General features: G+C 43.7%; 1 pseudogene; it reads right to left on the bottom strand.

The window, feature by feature from the left end:
- Positions 1-14,416: 14,416 nt before the first annotated feature.
- LOC114903791 lies at positions 14,417-15,346 on the bottom strand (annotated as a pseudogene).
- Between the last annotated feature and the right edge of the window lie 8,721 nt (positions 15,347-24,067).

Below are 24,067 nucleotides of genomic sequence, written 5' to 3'. Positions count from 1 at the left end.
CTTTATGAATTATGGTTTATCCACATTTTACAGATTAAAAAAAATGAGGCTACATGAGAGGAAGTGACTTGCCCTGGTTACAGAGCCTGCAAAGGTCCAGGCTGAGAAAGTGATCTTCAAAGCTGTGGTCTTTTCACCATGACATGCCACTTGCAATATTTTCTTTAAAAAATTTTTTGTCTTTGTGTTTTTTGCAATTTTTAGGACATTGCTAATAACCAGACACTCAGAGAATGTTTCTTGAATTAATCCTTAGCTTGGGGCTTCTCCCAAATATGGTAACCCTTCTGTCTACAAATACATAGTAAACACCAACTCTGGCCCGGGCCCTGTTCTAGGCTCTGGGGACACAGTGATTAACAGACAGACACCATTCCCTGCCCTTGTGGAGCTGAATGTTGGTTATATCATTTTCAGTGGCTTTACACCAGTCTATAGCCTGCCCAGCCTGATTGTGTATTCCTTGGAGGACAGAAGCTCAGCTGCATGGCAGCCAGCTCTGGGAGCCCACAGTTGCCCCTGCAAGACAGATCGTTGTCAGAAGCTCTTTTTCATTAGCTGAGAAATACCTCCAAATCCACTTACCCTTCGCCACTGCCTCCCTCTCATTATTACAGAATGAGATAGCTCTATCCTCACATGTTTTCCTCTCTTGCACATGCACCTCATTTGAATAAGCTACGAAATCTACAAGCTACAAAACTGAGTCTTGGGTGAAAAATGTGATTTCCAACAGTCCTTGGGTTGCGGGGGGAACCCACAAACCAAACCAAATTTGGCTTTCCAAAGCCATGATTTCCTTGTTCAAAAAGAAGGTAAGAAAGAGGGAAAAAAATTGGGGGCTTTCTAAAGCTTCTCATTATTTTCTCTGAAATCAAGTTAGACGTGGTGGCCCAGTGGGACACTTCCGCATAGTCTGGGAGAGAGTAGCCTCTCACGGCATCAGGAGGCTTGTGGCCGTCGGTGCTGGAGCTTACACTCAGCTGTGAGACTTGTCGCTGGAATTGATCTGACCTTTGGCTGGTAATTTTGCCCAAATTGCTTACCATCTTGCTCCCACCAGACGGCTAGTGCTTTTCAGTACAGTTTAGATTATCACTTGACATCCCAGAAATCTAGAAATGGAAGTCTAATTGGGAAAAAGCCATTTTAATGAAACGAACTTCCCCCAAAACTTGATGTCAGTTTTTATTATGCCATCCCTATTCACCTTTTACCACGGGGGCTAAGCCACCTTGTTGAAGTAAAACATGTACATGGCTTCCCTATAATTTCTGGGCTCTCTGGACATAATCACATAAGGAATTATGAAGGCAGTGCCAAAGTGTCTCTACCATAGACTACTTATTTCTTTTGGCCTCTCTTTTTTTTAATCTGTAAAATTAAGGCATTAAACTAAATAATATTTAAGCTCTTAACCCTCACTAAGTTCTGAATTAACCAAAAGGTGAAGGAAGCCCGTATATGTTTATATCTGTAGGCACTTCAATGCAGACAATTTACATGCTGTAAGAAATTGGATTCTGTCCCATGCTAAATATATTTTTAACAAAGCAGGCTCCCTGACTTCTGTCCTAGCACCAGTTAGTCCTGTGAAGATCTCTTTAGCCTGCAAAAGCTAGACAATTAGCAGAAGCCTAAGGACTGGGCTTTTGGTAGAGTGAGACCAAGGCTCAGATTCTGGATAGGACTGTGTTGTCCAGGTGCAGTTGAACCATGTGTCAGTTAAATCCCAGCACCAGTTTCTATCTTTTGATTACTTGGAAAATGGAAAACACTAAGCAGAAGTTGTATTTCTGAAATACGGGCTCTACCAGAGCTTAAAATCACCTCAAAAGATTTCGAAGATGAAATGAGGTTTTATTATGTAAATCTCCATGTAGGTTCTGGGTCCTATTAAAAACAAAACAAAGGAAACAACAATTAGGAGTTTTGGCAAAGATCCATAAAAACAATTTAAGTTTACTGAGTAAATAAATAGTAGTTTAAAAATTCTCTTTGGGGATAACTGAGAAAGTGACTCCAAGAAGTTAGAGATGGAAGAGGTTTTTTTTTTTTTTTACAAATTTATTTATTTATTTATGGCTGTGTTGGGTCTTCATTGCTGTGCACAGGCTTTCTCTAGTTGCGGCGAGTGGGGGCTACTCTTCGTTGCGGTGTGCGGGCTTCTCATTGTGGTGGTTTCTCTTGTTGTGGAGCACGGGCTGTATGTGCGTGGGTTTCAGTAGTTGTGGTGCACAGGCTTAGTTGCTCCGCGGCATGTGGCAGGCGGTTCTTAACCACTGTGCCACTAGGGAAGTCCGGAAGAGATTTTTTTTAGTACATACAGCCTTCCAGGGAACACTTTCTTTGAGTTCTTTCCTTCTGGATTAAAAGGTCAAAATGACAATAACACTAATAATAAATTATACACTCCCAGTCCTTCCCTTAAACCTTTTAATAGCCTTGTGAAGAGTAGAGACATGTCGCATTTATGTTCAGTGTGGCTCCTGTTGGAATTATGACTTCCTCCAAGCCACCTATATCTGATGTGAGGACCCAAGAGTATAGATTATGACACTTGACCAAATAGAAGGAGCCTAGTCCCATAATTTGCTCTGAAGGCAACTTCTCTTACTCTGACCCAAGAGCAGGCCTAAAGGAAAAAACTTTAAAAATTTGGTGGAATAGAAAGATCATTTTGCATTTCAGAAATTACATAAATGAATGGACTACATTATATCTTAACTATATATAATATTAATATATTTTCAAATTATATTGCCTCTTTTATTTTAATCCTTTACTCTATAGCATATCTATCCCAGCATTCCTATCATTGGTTTCCTTGGAGAGCAGAGAAAGATAAAGGATGGAATTATGCTAATGAACATGTCTACCAGTCGCCCACCTTTGGAACACAGGTATCAGACAACACTTCTTCTATCAACCTAATTGCCTTTAGGATTGTGGTGGAATATTTCCCACATGGTCCCTGCTCTGTGACGTGCTGCTAGTTTGTGAGGGTACTTTGCTGGGTACTCAGCACATAGGCCCATTTCCTGTGGAAAATGAGGCGAATGGAGGATTTTTAAAAATTGAAATATAGTTAATTAACAATGTTGTATTAGTTTCAAGTGTATAGCAAAGTGATTCAATTATACATACATACATACATTCTTTTTCACAAATGGAGGGTTTTAATGGCAAAATACATTTATAAGCAAAAGAAAAGCTGGCTGTAAAAATTGCCTCTAAAAAGAAAGGCTAGGGCTTCCCTGGTGGCGCAGTGGTTAAGAGTCCGCCTGCCGATGCAGGGGTCGCGGGTTCGTGCCCCGATCCGGGAAGATCCCACATGCCGCGGAGCGGCTGGGCCCGTGAGCCATGGCCGCTGAGCCTGCGCGTCCGGACCCTGTGCTCCGCAACGGGAGAGGCCACAGCAGTGAAAGGCCCGCGTACCGCAAAAAAAAAGAAAGGCTATAAGGAAGTTTATTCACTTTAATGAGTGAATTCACTTTAAATGAGTGAATGTAAACAATCAAAGCAAGATAGGAGCATTTGGATAATTCACTTTCTTAATCTTCTAATAAATAATGCTGAACCACGTACATAGCCACGAGACTCTTTTTATTTATTTTACACCCTGCCTTTTATTTCTCTCCCATCATACCAGGAGAAAATAAAATCAACTTTCTTTTTCACTCTCTTATTATGGCAGCTTTGTTTCTCTCCAGTGCTTGGACTTCTGTGTATTTGCAAGGCTTATTTTTCAATAGAACAGTCAGGGTTTACAAAGTAAAGGAATTTCCATTTCCATCACTGTTAGGTTACTGCTGAAATGGCTGTAAAATGGGGGGGAAACACATCGGTTATTGCAGATGTGGCCGCTTCCAGCCCATCCAAATAGAAAGATGGCGGCCCCCGGCAATGACTGAGTTCAGGGGACTGGAGACATCTCAGTGTCATTTAATTATCTTAAGACCCAAGTCACTTATCCTGCCTTTTTCTGTGTTTCCCCTCTTGGGAACTTTCTCCGAGTCTTGGCTAACGCACAGGAATCTGATGTTTAGAAAGTCACTTTCCTGTCCTTATAAACAATTCCACCGTAATAACCTGGCTGCTGGCACCAGAGGTTCATTTAAATTTTGCTCAGCTTGGTTTACAATTAAGATTTAATTAGTAAACTCATTACAAAGACAGGAAATCTCTGACTTTCCCCTAATTCTCTTTCAGGCCTCAGCAAGGACCCAGCCTCTCCCTTTGGCTTTAGACATTGGCATAAAGTTTTCTCCAAACATTGTTATTTATGTTAACTTTAATTTCAAGATAAAATATTGTTCTTTGCTTTTGAAAATAGATGGAAGTAAGCTAGGCATTTAGAATTTACGGTTTTAAGTTCTCTATTTAGAAGATACACCCTGTGCACATTTTTAAATTTTTAGACTCCTAGAGTCTGTTTAGATTCTCTGAGCTTTTCCCAAACAGTAGAAATAGGACTACCATTGGGAAATGGGGGAGGAAACGCCCATAGGAATGAAGTAAGATCAGAATATAATCGCTACGTGGTGACACTCTCAAAATAATTCATAACACTGTGAATTTCATGGCAACTCTAAAAGCACAGAAGAAGGGGTGGCAGAACTCTGTGAAGTATTCATATTTCGCTAAAAACAAAAAACAGTGAGAAAGCATTTGCCAAAGAGCTATGAAGAATGAGGCTAAATGGGTACTCAGCTGAGACAGAGCTTTGCAATGTTGGAAGCCCAGGACAAAAACCTCTTAGCTGGTAATATTTCTATTGGACAAAATTTATATAAATTCATCCTGAGAAAACGAGGTCCCTTTGGGAAAATGATGGAAACTTTTGGATCAGAGCTTAAGTGTTATTGATATACTTAATGCAAAAAATAAGAGTCACATGAAAACATTTGCTTTGACCACACAATGATGATTCCAGGACATTTAAAAGAGAAATTTCCTTTCCCTTTCAAATTCCTCCTACTTTATTTCGATTTGCTTTCGGCAAAAATACAGAAGCCCTTCATGTGATCTTTGACTCTTAAGGAAAGTTTTATATGCTTAGATGAGTGACTATGTTTTGGAAATTCAGTCTTTTAAAACTTAGTCATTTAGAAGTAAATAAGTTTTCTCTGATTTTAGATATATTTTTGAAGTGATGAATTAAAGATTTTTTTAAAAATCTACTCAATTATTATGATAATTTATTCTTTAGTGATTTCTCTGTCCACACTATTTTTTTTTTGGTCCTAACAGAAGAAGAAAATATGGACCAGAAAGGTTAAGTGACTTTCCTGAGGTCACACAGCAAACTCATAGGCAAGGCAGAAATAAGGTTGGTTTGTTTATTTGTTTTAATTATGTGCAGCGCTCTGGGAAAACTCAAAGGGAAAAGTTATTAGGAGCTGTAAAGATCAAGACCCATAATACTTAATGGGTGTTTCTCTCGGGTAGTCTCTGACAGCTTTTATGAGGCTTTGGAATGTGTCAATAGATAGCACGGTGACCCTCTGGGAAGGGGCAAACCAAAACCTTTCCTCTGGGAAGCCTCATCCAGTTTGCTCCTGGAGATTTTCAGTCGGAAGAGGAAATGCCAGCTTTGCTTTCAAAATGGCTCAGAAGAGTTTGGAGAACACACCACTTAATATTAAAAAGAATATATATATATGTGTGTATAACTGAGTCACTTTGCTGTACAGAAGAAATTAACACAACATAAATCAACTGTACTTCAATAAAACTAAAAAAAAAAAAAAGAGTACAGGCCAAATGACAGAGAAGTGAATAAAGCCATCAGATAGCTTAACTGTCTAGCTTCGAATAATCTGCAAGTCAAAGTAAAAGCTTCCTGTCCCTGTCTCGTTGGCTCTCTGTTGGAAGGGTTGGCAGTCAGTGTGGGAACATGAGACAGAGGCCAACGTAGCAGGAGTTCAGTTCTCACCTTCGAGATGCTGGGTGTCAGGCCTGATGGTAAGAAGGGCAGAGAAAAGGAAGAGCTGGCAAAGATTTCTAAAATAACAATTAAACAAAGAGAGCAGGTATGCTGAAGACACAAAGGAATATAAAACTCCCAGGAAACTTCAGCGTGGAGAGGGGTGGTGACTGGTCTCCAGAGGTTACTGTTCTTAGTCGAGGTTTCATTTAATGGAAATACAACCGTTGGAAACCACAACAGACGTCCCTCTGAGCTGTGTGAAGAGCAGCAGAAGTCAACAGAAATGGTTCTGAGCCAGGGGTTCCCTAATTTCTCTGGTTAAGGAATTCTATTTGGGAAGGTATAGGAAAACTTTTGTGGGGAGGGGACTTCAGCAGTTATCATAAGAACCAAATCCAATGCTTGGACTCCGACTGAATCCTGTTTGGAAAATAACAGCTATAAAAAAAAATTCTTGGTGTAATTGGGAACAATTAAATATGGATTAGATATTTTAATAGATTATAGTATGGAATTATGATAGAATTTCCTGGGTGATTATATTATTGTGGTTAAGTAGTTGATCCTTACTCTTAGGCAACGTATCCTAACGTTGTCTGAAAGTTAGAAAAAACTTCATGTGTGTGCATGCATGCACCCATATATACGTACAAGGATACACGTGTGTGTACCCACCCATATTTATGCAAAGGATGGTTGAAAAAATAACGGAATCACTAGGCTTCTAGATGGAGAGTTAGTTAATTCCCTGGCAATTGGGCATCACTAATAGATTAAATAAGAATAGCAAACACTTCTACAGTGCTTGCTGCATGCCAGGCCCTTTTCCGAGTGCTTTCTGGTTATAACATACATCCTCACTCCATCGTCTTTAAGCCCCAGGGAGGTTTAGCTATCCATCTGTCAGCTTAGGGAGAAGCAAGCCACCCAAGGTCACACAATATTCATGCTCTTGGAGTGGGGATTCAAATCCAAAGGGTCTAACGTTGGACTTTTGTTTTTCACTGCCTTATCATACTTCCTCTATAGCTTTACACATACAAGCGACTAAAGACTAAATGTAATTATGTTTATTGATTAAATTCTAGAATTGACCTTAGTCAGAATTCCCAATTCAGAACCAGGAGGGAACCTGTATACAGAAGTGACTGAAGAAAGAAACGAGATATCCACAGAGTAGACTACGGTTCTTGTAGGTGTAATGTTTTAGAGTTACCACCACCCTCGGGAGAAAAGTTATGGAATATATCTCCAAAGAGATGAACCAGTATTAAAGTGTTTTAATACTTTAAAGTCTCAAAACACATATCCTCAATCAAGTCAGTGGGCACTCTTTTAGCAGTATTCTTGGTGCGTGTGTTTCTCAAAACATACAGAGAGAGAGATAGACAGACACAGAAAGAGAAGTAATGGCCCAACAGGGAAAATATATAACAGTTTATGAGAATAAAATATATGCTTTAAACCCTTAAAAATCTGCTGGAAGCCCCAGAAGGCACTCCTTCACTCTTCCCTTAGAGCATACCTGGTACATAGTCTGTGCGAGTTGGACAGACTCTGTCTCTAAGTTCTGTCTAGATTTGTGCATCATTGTATTGACTTCCTTTGCCTTCTTGTATGTCCAAACATACAAAACCCTCAACTCTTGACCTTCTTCTGTCTTTTTCTCCTCTTGTGAATATGTCTTGAATGGAGGGGAGACACAGGAGGTCTGCTGTTCTGTCTTTTGTTTGAGTCCCAGAGACAGAAGTTAGTGAGACCTGGAGGCTTGTCGTCAGACTTACACTCCCGGACTCAGAACAAAATTTCACAAACGTCCTTCCTCTGTCTTCCCAGGGAGCATGGAGGGTTCTGAGGTTTTCACCTGACTCCCCGCAATTCCTTTAGATGGAGACTTGGAGTCCTGAAGGAAGCAAGACTTGTCTTAGCCCAGGGGCATTCTCTTGATTCCTGCCCTCGCTAGCTTGCGTGGGGATTCTCTTACTTTCACCTTTCAGGCAGATGGCTTGTTCTTTCATCCTCTGTGTGTCCGTAGGCCTGCGGTGGGTCAGTCATTCCTGCCCCCAGCTTTGAGCACACATCGGGTTCCCGGGTCCAGCTGGGTGGGGGACGCACTAAGATGAAGAAGGCGAGCTGGTCCGAGTCCAGCCCCCATCACAGTGTCTTAAATGGCCCAGAACAGGTTTTCCCACCGTTGTATTAGAAGCACTCTTTAGATGACATCTAAATTAGTTTCGATTTTGGAAAGAATTTTGTTTATCCAGTTAAATAAGCAGCATTTTTTGCCCCCCGGAACTCCAGAGCTGAGTGATCTGATCTGACAGCCTGGGTCAGAGGTAGGGCTTGGGGAACCACCTACCTCTCTTACCTCATCAGTGGTGTTACCTCCAAGACTTTGTCCTACAGAATCAAGTTCCCAGAGACCAGAGGACCATTCTTCGTTCAAGGATCTCTAAGTGGCCGAAACCTCCTGTAAGCTTTTTTTGTGTGTGTGTGGTACACGGGCCTCTCACTGTTGTGGCCTCTCCCGTTGTGGAGCAAGGCTCCGAAGGCGCAGGCCCAGCGGCCATGGCTCACGGGCCCAGCCGCTCCGCGGCATGTGGGAGCTTCCTGAACCAGGGCACAAACCCGTGTCCCCTGCCTCGGCAGGTGGACTCTCAACCACTGCGCCACCAGGGAAGCCCTCGTGTAAGCTTCTAAAATTCGTTTGCAGGAAGTTATGTTTCATTTCCTCTTTTTTATTATTCAAAGCAAATAAAATTGAAGGGGCCATAATGAGAGCGAACAGCAAATGACGAGAAGAAATAAACTGATTTATTTAATAACATGGTGGATGGCTTGCATTACATCGTGTGTCTTCTTCAAAAGCTAACCCACTGTTTCTAAGAAGCTCTTGGAACTCATCAAATTCCCATTAAGAGTTTTGGGATTCAAAGAGCCCAGTTAGGGAATCTCCGTGGTATAATTAAAATACATAAATAAAACACCCCAACAGAAAAAAACTACAGTTCTTTTGTTCAGTCTCCCTCAGTTTGTCACCAAAATCAATTTGTGCTTCCTTGTGACCCACCATGAATTCGAATATTTAAGTATGGTAATGTAATATTAAATAGTATTATTTAATATATTTAATAAATTAAATATTAAATAGTAATATTTAAGAACCCTAAAGATTATCGTTACCAAGTGTGGGTGCTTTTGGAAAAGCAACAATCCAAGGAAGATTTCCCAACTCGGATTGGGTCGTGGGGTAGGTAACTGTTGTTATATGGGAATATTCTATTGGGAGATGGTTTGGAAAAGCATTTTCTCTTCGCCCATGATCTCTTATTTGAAGAGAGTGGGGGAAATATTGTTTTCATAGCACAAAGAACAGAAAATAAACCTTTACAAAACTGGCTGTGAGGGTTGAACAACTGGTTCCCACCTTGAAGACATAATCTCAACAGAGGGGAATATTGGCTATTTTAGGAGGAAAGGTACGAGATTTTCATCTTAATGCAGAAGAGGGCAGAAGTTAAAAGAAATGCTGAGCAAAATGGATCTAAGACATAACAAAGTTTCCCAACAGAATATTTAAATCTGTTAAAAAAAACAAAAAAAAAACTAGTTTGTCTTGCTTACTGGCAAGATGAAGTGGGAGCAGGCCAGTCTGCAGTATTCAGAAAAATGGCACTATCAAAGTCTGAACATTTTCTGAGAGTAGAGTAAAAGCCATTACAGCAGACATACTTGGTCAATTTGTCAGCAACTTTGAAGCCTCTGAATTCTTTCAAGAGCGTAAGATTTACTTCATGGACTAGTAGAAAAGGTGTTTTGCAAATAAAGGACATTTTGGCCTCTTCCTTGAATTCTGATGTTTTTTTTTCCTTTGGTAGCAGCGCTTGCCAGTGACTCAAAGTATGTTTAACCTTAAGTGAAACTCTTCATTTTTCAAATTGCATATGCTTGTGTCATGGAACGCTCTGGAAAGAACTTTCCCAGATCTCGAGTCCACACACATTTTGACTTTGCCCATGAGAGTTTTCTTTGTTTTATCCCTGGGCATATATGCTTTACTTTACATTTGCTTTCAGAAACAGAAAGGGTAGACTTTCAAAATCTGCTTCCTGCCCCAGTAGTTATCAACATTCAAGACATTTCAGGTGGAATTCCTTGATGGAACGGAACGCTCCCCATACTGATTATTAATAAGCCTCTGATCATGAAGTTTTGGTGTTACCCTCAGTTAAGAGAGAATAGTATTGTGGGAAGGAGGAAGGAATCACCATCTAAACTATTGGAGTGGGGGGAAAATCTACTTTTCTTAAAAATGGTGTATAATAGAAAGAGTACTTTAGGGTCTTGCCTCCTATCCCCACCCAGGATGTGAGGGGAACCCTCAAGAAAAACAGCTCCATGCTTGGAGTTTCACAGCAAACAATGCCTGCCCAGCCATCTCCTGATGACTTTTGTCTTCCTAAATCTAATCCCGAGATAAACCTTGTTTCCTACACTTGGCGGGTCCCTCTTTCACTAGTCCCAAATCCATCAGGTACATTGTGGTTGGCTATTTGTGAAGAAACAGAACTGACAGTTTCCTTCCTCAAAGTAAACAGTACTGGTACTTAGACACAGTTCAAAGAGTTTATCACCCCTATGTGGCTCTTCTTCTAGGTGGGCAAAGAAGGGCCAGCTCTAAGTCCTAAGTACTTTATTCTCTGCTGACATTCCCAATTTTTACCAGTAGAACAATACTGTAGAGTAATTACTCAACCAGTGGCCTATTTTGACAGCCTCCACCCCCCTTTTTTTCCTGTTCACTAAGATAACCATGAACCTCTCATCCTTGCTCCATTTTGTTGCCATTTATGGTCATGGCACAGGTAAAGGAAGGGGTGGCCCCACTGATGCTATTTCGGCGTTAGATTTCTCTCTGCTTTAACCCTGGTTAAATGAAAAGGAATCCAGTCAGAGTGGTATCTCTTTGGCTCTCCCCCTTCTCATTCTCGTGGTTCCCATCATGCGGTTCACTGGACGAAAGGTCAAGAAATGCAGGGGGCTCCCCGGGTAGAACAGGACATGGAGGGTGTGTGATATCATGCCGAGTGCTTGCAGAGGGCCCAGTCGGGGAATACAATGTCCTGCCATCCAGCAGGATTCCCCTGACTGCCAAGAAGAGGCCCCGTTCTCATGCTCTCCAGGAGACAAACCATTCATATTTCCTATTGTTTCTCCAGGAACTTGTTTCCTTTTGTTTGTCCCAGCTTTCATAAACCAATGAGTCATGTCACTTGCTTGAGCAACTTCCCTCCTGAGGGTCATTCCAGAATGAGCCCCATTAGAGATTTGAACAGCAGCTGGGACAGGAGTTTTCTTTGGGATTTTCTTCTATAGGCTGGGCTTTGTTATATAATTTCTTATAGGGAAGTGTCTGAAAGGCCTACAAGGGTCCTTTGTTTTTGTTTTTGTTTTTTTTTTCCTTTTTTGGTGGCAAAGGACTCAGAACTACTGAACCAAATACCCACATTGCTCCAGACTCCAAGCAACATGTTTGGGGATCTTTAGTTTACACTGCTTGGGGGGGAGTCCTCACAAAACATCCAGTGTGAAAAATGGCTCTTAAGCATCCTTTAGGTAAGTGCTGTAAACAGCCAGGAGGGTGGAAGGTGTTCTTTAGGCAGCTTCCCCAGAGGGTGCCCCTGGGGCCCCTGAGTGTCCCAGCTCCATGGATGCCTCCATTCCTGAGAGGCAGTGGGTCTGAACAAAGGACCTGCTGACAGAGTGGCTGAGGAGCTTCCAGAGATGGTGTTGCTGGTGTCACACAAAGGTGAGCCGGCCCAGGTCAGCTGGCGGGAAGGGGACCCACAGCTAACTGTCCAGAGCCTGTCAGCCTTGTTGCTGTGCAAGGGGGATTCTTCTACAGCAAGCGGAGGTGGAAGGGAATGAGAAAAATGGACATTTTACAGGCATTGTAATATGTATAAAGAAGAGACATATGTCACTTCCAGAAAGGCTTCTCTTTCGTTTGTTTTTAAGGGTACAAAGGATTTATCCCGATTTACATTTAACCCACCAAGGGTAACACAGAATTGTTAATGACCTTGTCTCCTGATGGGGTTGGGTTTTGAGTTGAGGCAGGAGCCCTCTGTCTTGGGCCCTTCCATTTCAATCCCTCCCCCCTTATTTTCCCACATTACACCCTACCTCACCCCACTCCACTAATATAAAGACCTCATTGGGGTATAGAGGTTCTGTCAAGACCTCTCTATTTTGTCACCAGGAAACCTAGGTTTTGGACCCAGTTCTGGCTCTAACTTTGGGAAATCCATTTACCTTCTCCTGTGGGTGGCAACACCTCTGCTCTGTGAAGTAGGAAAAAGATCTCTTGGGAGGACCCCAGAGAGTTCTTGGGAGGTGGTGGTGTGCCATTTCAGCCAGCCCTGAAGGATGGTGAGCGCTGGCCCCGGGGGAGGGGGTGGAATGAAGGGAGTGGGCAAGGAGAGGGTATTCCAGGCAGAGAGCACGTACGTGAAGGCTCCGAAGAGAAAGGAGTTCTGAGTTTTGATGGAAAAAAAGAAAGGTCTTTGTACCTAGACCTTGGGTGGGGATGTGGGGCAGGGCGGGTGACCAGCAAGGCTGAAGCAGACAATGGAGACAGAAACCAGATAAGAAGCTGCTTGCATGAGTGTTTTCAGGATTTTGATATTAACCCAACAACAGTGAGTAGCCAATGAAGGGTCTTCCGCAGGGAATTTGGCTAAACAATAGTAAGATAGGACCCTCTCCTCAACTCACTGTCACCTGAGGAGGTGGAGGCATGGAATGTGGACCTCATGGATCTAATACGATAGTTTCTTAAATGGTGGGGATAAACAATGCCATTTAACATTTTTGCCCAAAAAGAGCATTAAGAAAAACAACAACAAAAAAAGTCTGTCATCATCATAATCACCACCACTAAGTTTAAAAAAAAGGAGACACTTTAGCAAAAAAAAAAAAAAAAAGGACGGACAATCTCAGAATAACAGAAATTATTTAGATTTAAACAATTTGGCTTTATGAAGAAAATCTACATGGCTGTGACTATTATTATTACTATTATTATTTTGACTTGGACCTGTGAAAACTTTTTCACAGCCTGGTACTCACCAATGTACCAGCATTTGGAAAGCATTGGTGAAGGTAAGCAGTTCTTGGGATGGTGAGGAAAATGCCAGACTGACGTAGATGAGTTTCTGGGATAGGAGATAGTATGCTGGATTGGGGGGATAGTTTGGGATAAAGGGAAGGATGATGGACACAAAAGTCCCTGAGAATGCTTGCAACACAAAAGATAATAAATGTCAGTTGAGACTTAAGTTGAATTGGTAATAATAATAGGTAGTCTTTATATAATGACAATTTCATTACCACTGTTTAATTGATGACCACTTCAGAGGCAGCTAAGAGAGGTATTATTATTCCTAAATTAGAAAATTTTAAATTGCATATAAGTTTCACATTGTATTTCTTTTGGACAGTGCTGTTCTAGATGGTGCTGGAAATGTTCCTTTCCTGGGATTAAGATTGTCTTTTAGGATGTGTTTATATATGAGGTAGCAAAGCTATGGAACCATGGGTCACACCAGTCACACCTTTAAATACTTTGAATCATGAGATAGCTAATCTTGTCCAACACATTTTGTCAATGAAATTGAAATAAGATGATTGTGTCTTAATTAGGTACAGAATCTCTTTTGCCAACATTTGCTGAAACAACTCAGAGGAAAAGAAATAACAATAAAATCACAATGTCAAAAAGCGAAATGGAAGAATTACAAGCTCATCACTGTTGTAATAATTATGGCTGGAATGGGGGATGTTGGGAAAGGTGACAGATGAGCTCTGTGTCTTTTAACGTGTGGGAGTTGGTTGACATCTTTTTCTAATTAATTCTCTACATCCCAGATACTGACTAGAAATGAGTACATTTATTCTGTGACCTTTATATTTGATACATAACTAATTACTTTGTCAATTTAAAAAAAATGAAGTTGACATATACCTTAGTTCCCATATCTAATTTGTCATTATGTCGGCAATAAGTAACCCATCCAGTTAATTTCTTATTCATTACGAAATCTCAAGAAATCCCATATACAAATTTGTTCCTTTTAACACAATATCCGTATTCAGAAGTCCATAGCCCCCTTCAGTTTCTTGTTCCCCTGTGAGCCTGTGGGTCACGCTGGGGCCTCAGGGGGACAGGTGAGACCCTCTAGGTCCTGAGTCCAGCCCTAGGTCTGGGCGGCTCCTTTCCTTGGGAATGGGTCCCCTTGTAGCTCTGCAGCTGGCACATTGGCAGTAAGGCAGGCCAGGAGGGGGCGGTCATCATCTGGCTGGTCACCCCTACTGCCGAGTGTTGGCCTCACAGCTACACAGCCATCTCCTGGTCCTCTGACTGGATCATCAGGTCACACTGCCCATTTCTAGGTAGGTGGCCGCTTGGCGTCCTGAGACTTCTCAGCCTGCCGGGGGCATGTGACCCTCCTACTCTGTCTTCATAAAGAAGGTTCCCGTCTCCAGGATGTAGTGGCAGGTGGTGCAATAGTCCAGGGCCGCCACCTGGTGCAGACAGGTCTCCCCGTCTTCCTCCACAGCATCAAGGTGGGGTGCGGGGGGCAGCGGTGGTCCAGAACGTTGCAGACCCTTTCCCTGCTGCCGGTACTGACCATGGGGTGCAGGAACTGGTGGTCCCCACAGCTTGGGGCAGCGTCTGGATCTTACAGAAGTCCTTCCTCTCGGCAGCCTCATGCAGCTCCCCTGCAGAGGTGCGGCGTCCCTTGCAGTGACCGAGGCACGGGAGCAAGGTGAGATGGGGAGAGGGAGCGTGGGAGGACAGGCCGGGCGATGGCCCCAGCAGCTCTGGGTCCAGCATATAAATTTCACTGCATGTGATCTCAGTCACATAGTTGAGGGGTTCCTGGCCTCGGTCAATCGTGTAGAAGTGGCTGACAGTGGTGGTCTCCAGGAAGCACCACCTGGGGGCCAGTTCAGGCACATCAGGGATGTGACTCCCGCCCCTCTGGGCTCCTGCTGGAGCCTCTTGATGTGGGCCTGGCAGATGCTCTAGGTCACTGTCACCTGGGACCACCACCTTGCCCAGTGGCACGGAGGCCTCCTTGAGCGACACCTTGTAAAGCTGGCCTCGTGGCTGTGCGTGCTGGCTGCTCGCCTGGATCACCCTGCAGCTGCCTGGGCACTGGCAGCTTCGCTCTGCAGGGTGGCCGGGCTGCAAAGGAAGCTGAGAGCGTGTTAGGCTGCGAGCTGGCGGGGCATCCCATCCACCTGCACCCGGATGGCCTTGGCCGTGCCGAGCACTGCCTTGTGGCGCTGCGTCAACCTTGCGTGCCCGCACCTATGGGGCTGCCCGGGACCCCCCGGTGAAGCCATCGACCTCGCCGCGGCCATCCTCCTGCCACTAGGGCTCAGAGTGTGGGGACCCCCGAGGTGGCCCCAGGCATGGTGCCTGCACCGTACCCGCGTGTGTTCAGGACAGCGATGCCCTGAGGTTTCAGGTCTGAAGCATCGAATTCTTCTGAAAGACCCCACCTGGGCAAAGAATAAGCATACACATCCTCACTTGGTTTTGGATGTGCAGAGCCCAGTAAATAGAAAGACGATTAAAACCCAACTATTAGGGGCTTCCCTGGTGGCGCAGTGGTTGAGAGTCCGCCTGCCGATGCAGGGGACACGGGTTCGTGCCCCGGTCCAGGAGGATCCCACATGCCGCGGAGCAGCTGGGCCTGTGAGCCATGGCCGCTGAGCCTGCGCGTCCAGAGCCTGTGCTCCGCAACGGGAGAGGCCACAGCAGTGAGAGGCCCGCGTACCACAAACAAACCCAACCATTGGATGGAACTTTGCAATTCTAAGGAATTCTAACTAAAATGAAGATTTTTATTTCCTTGCTAAACTATACTAAGGTAATAGAAGGGTATTTCTGGCCATGATCAGAAAGTTTTTCTGAAGGCTCTTTAGCCCATGCCTCCTCATGTGTCTCCTGGTTACCACCGCTGACCTTCTGAGCAGCCAGTGGTTGACTTTTTACCTCTGCTGAGTCAAAACACTCTGCAATAGGGCCCAAGCAGCTCCTGATCTGCTTTTCACACCATCAGAAAAGTTGTAAGCTGAAGTAGCAGTGAGTCAAATGCCACAGTGAAATAGAAGGAGAATGCTATCCAACCGCACTGTGTCCCTGAACTAACTTCCTTGAGGTCATCTAAGTTACCAAATCCCCTGGGCTTTTTCCATTACCTGCTTGACTCTCCTCTTGCATTTGACACTATTTACCTTTCTCATCTCTGGCTGCTCCTACTGTGGAAACACAGACCATGGTTACGTGTTGGTGTTGGTCCGGTTCTGACCTTGGTCTTCTCACTGCACACACTTCCCAGGTGAGCTTTCCTCAGGAACGGATGTGTCCCGACTCTGTTTCTAGCTCAGATTCCTCTCCTGAGTTCCAGATGAATATATATAACTGCCCACTGGGTATCTGTGCTTCCGGATACCCCAGGACCCCAAATTCAGAAGGTCAAGTCATCTCCCTTCCATTCCTCCCCGATCTTCTTTCCTTCTCATCCTTACTTTGTGAATGGCACCATGTCCCACTCATTTTCCAAGCAGGAGTCTTTCTTAATGTCTCCATTATTTCAAACGTGAATTCAGTTAACAATTTTGCTAATCCCTATCCACTTAAAAATCCCTAAATTAGGAAGCAGGTAAAGAATAGTTGGAAAACACCTAAAGGCATTGACCTGTATTATTCTCATTCAGGGGATGAAGCCGTGGCACATGTGACTGTTTCTGAGTAAAACTGAGGCATTTTCATGCCTGCAGATCAAGTTTATCTCACCCCTCACCTCCCACTTCCCACCTTCAATCTCTTCACACTGTCATCAGAGTGTAGTTTCTGAAACTGAAATTTGATTCTATCATTCCATTGCTTAAAGGCTTATAGCTTTCAGGAAATAATCCAAACTCCTTAACTGGTACTTCATAAGCTGGCCTGGTCTTGCTTACCTCTTTGGTGTCATCTTTGAGATTCAAATTCTCCGCCCCCACCCTGGGAAGCATCTCAGGCTCTCATTCTGATCTTTCTAGAGCTCTCATTCTGATCTTTCTCTTGACTCTGTACTTTCAGTACGACTCCCACCTGCAGTCCCAGCTTTGGCATAAAGTACTCCTACTCTTTCTTTAAAATTCATCTCTGGAGTCATTGTCTCTGCAAAGTCTTCCCTGACTCTCTTGCCTTGAGTTTGGTGCTCCTGTCTGTCCCTCCTTTCCCTCTTTTGCATTGATTAGAAATTTGAGAAGGGCTCTCTGCTCTCTTCTGCAAAACCCTTTAAAAGCACTTTGACATCCAGTCCCGGGTTCTGCCTTGGCTAGGGGAGAGTTAAAGGGAATGACTTGGTTTGTGAAGTCATCCTATATTATTCTGGGTGGACTGAAGGTCCAATTATTTCTGATTCTCCGGGAGTCCACTCCGGGCTGAATTCTCTTTCTCAACTTTGTCCTGATATAACCCTCTTCCTCCAGGATCAACCAAGGACTAGGATTCAGGAATGCCCGGATCTATTCAACTGTCATTATGTGGGACGTCCGTCTAGGTTCAGATCTAGGGCTGTGTGTGTGTGTGTGTGTGTGTAAAGAGAGAGCTGTAAACAGAGAGACATGGAGGTGGAGTGGGGGGAGACAGAGAGACAGCTTAATATGTCTTTTCATCTCCTCTCCTTCTCTCACTCTCTCTCCTTTCCACATATTGAGGGCTAATTAAATGCCAGGCATTCTGCCTCAGTCCCTTATATGCATTCCACTATTGTATATACACTATTTAATCACAGTGATCACATGTATTTAATCCTCACATCTTAATGTTTAGAATACCGAAGAAGTTTGCTTGGTCATCCAGCTAGTGATTTGCAGAGCTGGATTGAAATACAGGTCCTTCTGACTCTAAACAAGCTTTCCTAATTTGTATGAGCTTTTACATTAAACTGCTTGTAAAAACCCCACTTGAAAATAATTACATTATGGATGCCATTTTCTTCTTCTTCTTCTCCTCCCCCCACCTTCTTTTTCTTTCCTTTTACCTGGAAATAGACAGTGAAACCCATGACCAGCAGGATGTGTTGTCACAGAATAAGTCTTGGGTTTCATATCAGGAAGCTGAATGCAGCTGAGGCCAACTCACTTTGTCAATAAACTCTAGGAAAACACAGACCATGCATTAAAAAAAAATTTTTTTTTGAATTTTACTCTGAACCAAATCTGATTAACAAATATTGAGTCTCCACAGGACTTTTATGCTATCAGTTCATAATTAAAATGATCCTACCCATCCCCTCTCTTCCCTTTTCCCCAACCCCTCTTATTTTCTGATTCTTTTTATCTAGATGAGACTGTCGGATGGAAATCTGCTTTGGAAGGAAGGAACGCTGGACAAAATATATGGCCTTGGGTCCCCGTGCCTCACTGTTCTGGGTGGGAGGTGTGGCAGGTACAGGAAGGGCTTGGGAGGGGAAGGAATGGGTGAAGAGGGCGGGGCTTGCACACAAAGGCATCCAGGGTGGGTCACTTGGCTGTGGCAGGCACTGCTTTGTCTGGGACTGTCCTGGAGGTGAATTCCAGTGTCCCTGAAGGAATGACAGAGCTGCAGAGCCATGCTGTCTCCTCAGGAAAATGTATGGCTTTTGTTCCACAGTCTTGGGGGCAGGGATCAACTTCCCTCTTCTGTGATTTTTGGGTCTTTAGTTAGCGATAAATGATGTGATTAGCTAATGTACCCTCCAGTGGAAGAAAGGGACCCTCTAAAGACATTCAGAATGACTGAGCTGTTTGCTAGAGGTAAGAGGAAGGTGAAAAACTGTCCCCTCATCCTTGCAAATTTGTTTGGGTTTCCTTTTTAATTTTGAGGGACTGGAATCTCTTACTGTAAACATATTTTGTTATGCAAATGTCCTGTCATCCCCCCACCCCACTGCCCCTTCCAATCCCCTCCAGAATTCCTAAATTAGAGAGCAGGTAAATGGTAATTAGAAAACGCCTAAAGGAATGGAGCTGTATTGCTCTTGTTCTGAGGGTTACATCTTGGCATTTGTTAGAAACTTTGAGTTGAAAATGAAGCATTTTCATGCATCAGTTTTGGGGAAAGTCTCTTCTGGATTTTTTGGTTGCATATTTGAATCAACCCTTCTTCACTGAGTGCTTCTTACCTGAGTCAGGGAGCATGCGAGCTGCTGGGAGGGAAACAAAAACAATCACAGAGACCTCTGCCCTCAGGAGTTTTCAGACTCTGAAGAACCAAGCTGTTTACCCCAGCAGACTGTGGGCCACTCAAAGACAGCGTCTGTGTGTACGTAGCTTTGCGTTCCCGGCACCTCACCATGCCTGGCGTCTGCTAAGCATTTCAATATAGAGTGACTGACTGAAGAAATGGCATACATAGTAGGAGAACCGTGTATGCTCAGTGCCCAATAAGGGATGCCTTCTAGAGATGCTCCAGCAAAAGGAAGCAATCCCTGTGGGGTGATTGGACAGGCAAGGCTTTCCAGAGTACCTGACCTAGTTCTTGCAGGACGAAAAGGTTAAAAGGCATGTTATCTGGGGCTGAGAAATGATGGGCAAACTGACAATGGACCAGTCTGAGCTTGAGACGGTTTGTGCTGGGGAGAGGGGGATTAAAAAAGAAAAAAGGAAACTCCCTGAATTGTAAGTGCCATTGGGCTCAGCCAAATTGCAATCACTATTTTTCTCTTTTTGTTGAAGGTCTACAGTGGGATGAGATCAGTTACCGTTGCCATCTTATTTACTGTATGGAGCTGGTATGATTCTAGGTCTGGTCTGAAGGGTGCAGAGTACCTGCATGGTTTAATGGAGGTCACGACCGTTGCTAGAGAGACTAGAAGTCCCTGCTCCACTGAAGGTGAGAATGGCAATGTCTTTGCCTTGAAGGATGTCGTGCTGATTCCTTTGAAGTGTTTTATTAAAATATTTAAGCATATTTCCTTCAGTTTGGCTTCTTGTTAGTCTTTTTTACTGTTGTTGTTGAACGGTTGACTCAGTTGAAGAGTTCATTTGGTCAGTTTGCGATGGGATGTGGGTATTTTCCACATCTTTAAGCTGTGAAACCATCTTGGAGCAGTCTTCACCTCCCATATAAAATGTGTGAATTTGCAACATGGACAGAGATAATGTAAAGGGCAAACCCACTTCTCCCAGGTGCCCACTATAACCCTAAGATTGATACCAGGAGCATCTCCAGAAAGCACTCCCAGCAAGTCTCAGCATCCTCCTCCATCTCCCTAGACACAGAAGCTATTCTAAGAGTACAATAAAATAGACAAATGCAGATGACAAACCAAAAATCAGGATCAAGGGGAAGTACCAAGGAGCTTTAAATTAATTGAGGATCCAGTATACCTCATCAGTACAAGGGGAAAAAAAATTAATGTTTCTAATGGAGCAATATACAAATATATACAAATCAATGAGATGAAAATGAAGTGTGTAATTTCTGAAGGGACACGGAGCAAAGGAGATAAAATGTATGCTTAAGGGAAAAACATCCCAAACATAAAATGACTTGAGTGGATGCATTTTTGTCAGTAGGTTTGGAGACCAGAAGGTTCTGACTCAGAGTGGAAAATGAATAATTTTTGTATGAGTGAGGATAAGTTACAGCCACATAACCAGACAGAGCCCTGAGCTATCGGGAGGACAGGAAGTAGGTTGTGTTCTTTTCTCTGCTTAACCCCCTGTGCAGAAACACAGAGGGATTTGCATGAAGCTTTTCTTTTCCACTTTGTCGGTTGCTTTCAGTCATGTTCGATGAATCAGTCATACCAACCTTTAAAAGTTAGGGAGAGAAAGATTTGAAGAGAGAATGGAGGTATTTCTAAGCTCCACTGAAGCTCGCTGGATTAGAAGAGCTTCAGTGATAACAGTATTTCTTATTTTGCTTCCTTGACATCTTCCAATGAGCTCAAAGCATTTTATAGACACTATCTCATTAATTCTTTCAACATCCTAGAGAGGAAGGTGGTGTCAGGGGTCATTTGTCATCACTTTATGGATTCAGAAATGGGACCAAGTCACTTCTCAGAAAGTGATTATTATTTGGGGCTGTTCAAGAAAGTCACCAAAGGTTTTTGAGTCCATTTCTAGAGTGTTCACGCTGAACCCTCTCTCATCTCCTCACGTCTTTTTGATCAGATGTCTGAAACATCTGATGTCTGAAAGAAAGAGATACATTTCTGACAGATTATGAGCTTCTTAGGGTTTCAGCGCTGGGCTTACTTTATCCTGGAATACTTGCATGGAAAAATCTCTAACCTCTAAAAACTGGTCTATTGCATCCTAAAACCCAATATTTATGAGCGAATCTTTTAGTGATTTTGTGCATCCAGGTTCCGTGTTTCCACTGAAGACCCTTTCTTTCCAACACCTCCGCCTACTACCTCTTTGACTGTATCGGGAGCTCTGGGAGGGGCAGAAATGGTGGTGGTTTTACTTTTCTATCTCCTAGTACCCAGCGCAGCATCTTTCCCAAGATAGGCTTCAGTGACTGTTAGCTGAACATATGACTGGTTATGTGTGTAAACGTGGTGAAATACAGCAGCAAGAGACCCTCAGTTATTGTAATTTAAATTCAGCCTTTCTTACTCTGTCTCAGCAAAGGTTTGGGGATATAGGTCCAGAACGGGGCCTTTCCCTCTTGATGCTACTTGTACAGCTGGGGTGAACTTTTGGAGGGCTATACTCAGAGTTAAAGTTTTTAACAAGTTGGATGTTTAGGCCTCTTTCAAGATGAGTTCAATTTCTCATTTGAACTGAGGCACCCTGGGCCCCACCAAATTGGTCCTGTCATGGATGTGAGTTCAGATACAGCATTCCAGGTTTTTCTAGAAGCCCCAACTTCCCTCCCCCCCAAGATCCACACCAGACTTTCTAGTTCAGTCTGTTGGCCAGCCTGCGTTCGCCAGGTATGGCTAGCTGACAGTTTGTCTGTGGGAAACTGTCACTCTGGAGGTAGCTTTTCTTGGTTTTCCTGACCGTTAATGGCTAAGAAGTTTGGCCTTTCTCTGGTCTCACTAAGTCAGGGACTGCAGTGATGAGAGTCAAATGTGCTTTTGACCACAAAATCAGCAGGCAGAAAATCCCTTTGAGAAACTTTGCCATGCCACAAATGACTCTCCGGGGCCTCGAGCAGTTGGGCCTTTCCTGGCCGCCCAGAAGGGCAGCTGTGCTCCGTCAAAGGGCCATAAAGGGTGGGTGGAGGTGGAAAGTAGAAGGGTGGGGAGAGGTTCTGGTCCTCAGGGAGTCCTTGGGGCTTTGGCCTTGGGTGGTTTCCTCTTTCCTTGTCTATCCCTGTCCTTTAAAGGACATCCTAACTAAATTTATTTTCTGGGCCAGGGATTCTGAACTTTTGATGAACCATAAAATTCCCGATTTTTAAATTTCTGAATGCTCCTGGCATCCTGAAGAAACTTCTAAAGCTTTCAAGAGACCACAGGGATTTTTTTTTTTAAATAAATTTATTTATTTTATGTTTGGCTGCATTGGGTCTTCATTGCTGCACGTGGCCTTTCTCTAGTTGCGGCGAGTGGGGGCTACTCTTCGTTGCAGTGCGCGGGCTTCCCATTGTGGTGTCTTCTCTTGTTGCGGAGCATGGGCTCTAGGCACGTGGGTTTCGGTAGTTGCAGCATGCAGGCTCAGTAGTTGTGGCACACGGGCTTAGTTGCTCCACGGCATGTGGGATCTTCCTGGACCAGGGATTGAACCCATGTCCCCTGCATTGGCAGGTGGATTCTTAACCAACGTGCCACCAGGGAAGCCCAAACCCCAGGGATCTTAAAATGTGGAAGAAGACTTGCTCCCTCTTTTTATTTTCCCCCCACTGGGCATGTGAGATTCAAATTCCTTCCCAGAGTCTGGAAAAGTTGGTTGGTTTCAGCTTGTCCCTCCAGGAAACTCAATTAAATTGTACCAGGCCAGGGCTTCCCTGGTGGCGCAGTGGTTGAGAATCTCCCTGCCAATGCAGGGGACACGGGTTCGAGCCCTGATCTGGGAAGATCCCACATGCCGCGGAACAACTAGGCCCGTGAGCCACAACTACTGAGCCTGTGCGTCTGGAGCCTGTGCTCCTCAACAAGAGAGGCCGCGATAGTGAGAGGCCCACGCCCTGAGATGAAGAGTGGCCCTCGCTTGCCACAACTAGAGAAAGCCCTCGCACAGAAACAAAGACCCAAAAATAAATAAATTTATTAAAACAAAAAAATTGTACCAGGCCGTTTCTTTTTTTTCCCCCCATTTTTTCACCTGTTTCATTTGTGGGCTTGTAGTGGAAGGACTGGCCCTATAGGAATATGGATCCTATCAACAACTTGTGCTTCATTTGCAGTTAGACACTTTTTAAAGAAAATGACATTCTTTTTTATCTGTGATGCAGCCTTCTCCCCATCTAGTGTAATTTTCAAATTTTTAGTTTCACTTTGGAATCTACCTTTTGAGCTGCGTTGGTTTCCCTTGGCTACCTGTGGTTTGCACTAGTTCTGTGGCTGGGATGTTACTCCGGTCACCTTGGCAATGTGAAATATTTGCAAAAAATAAAACAAGTCTCTTGTTTTTCTTTGCACCTTGTTGGAAAAGGATGAATTTAGTACATACCTGTCAAAACCAGAAACCAGTTCTTTTTCCCATCCTGTCAATGAGGAATGGGCTGTCCTGTCCAGGTTTCCATTCCCTCAAAACACTCAGAATAATAGCAATGACCTATCTGATCACTTTATTCTAATCTAAACCAAATCATGCCCCTCTCCCCCGACTTCTCTCCTTTTCTCTTTCCCCTTCCTCCCCCAAAGCAGTTATTCTCAACCTAGCTCAGCAAGAATCGGCAGGGGCAGGGGTTATCTTCCTCATTTGATTCATGAGGACAGATATACAATAGAGAGTTCAGAGTATGAATTCTGGAGTCAGAATGACTTGAATTCTGGTTCTGCAACTTGCCAGCTGTGTGATTGTAGACTTGCTGTTTGACTTCTCTGAGCCTGTTTTTTCTTCTGTAAAATGGTGATTTAATGGGACCTATGACCTAGGGTCCCTGGAAAGGTTAAACGA

This window comes from Monodon monoceros, unplaced genomic scaffold, assembly GCF_005190385.1.
Source record: "Monodon monoceros isolate NGI ecotype Baffin Bay Population unplaced genomic scaffold, NGI_Narwhal_1 Super_Scaffold_21, whole genome shotgun sequence".
Lineage (NCBI taxonomy): Eukaryota > Metazoa > Chordata > Mammalia > Artiodactyla > Monodontidae > Monodon > Monodon monoceros.
This window is presented reverse-complemented; position numbering and strand designations above follow the sequence as displayed.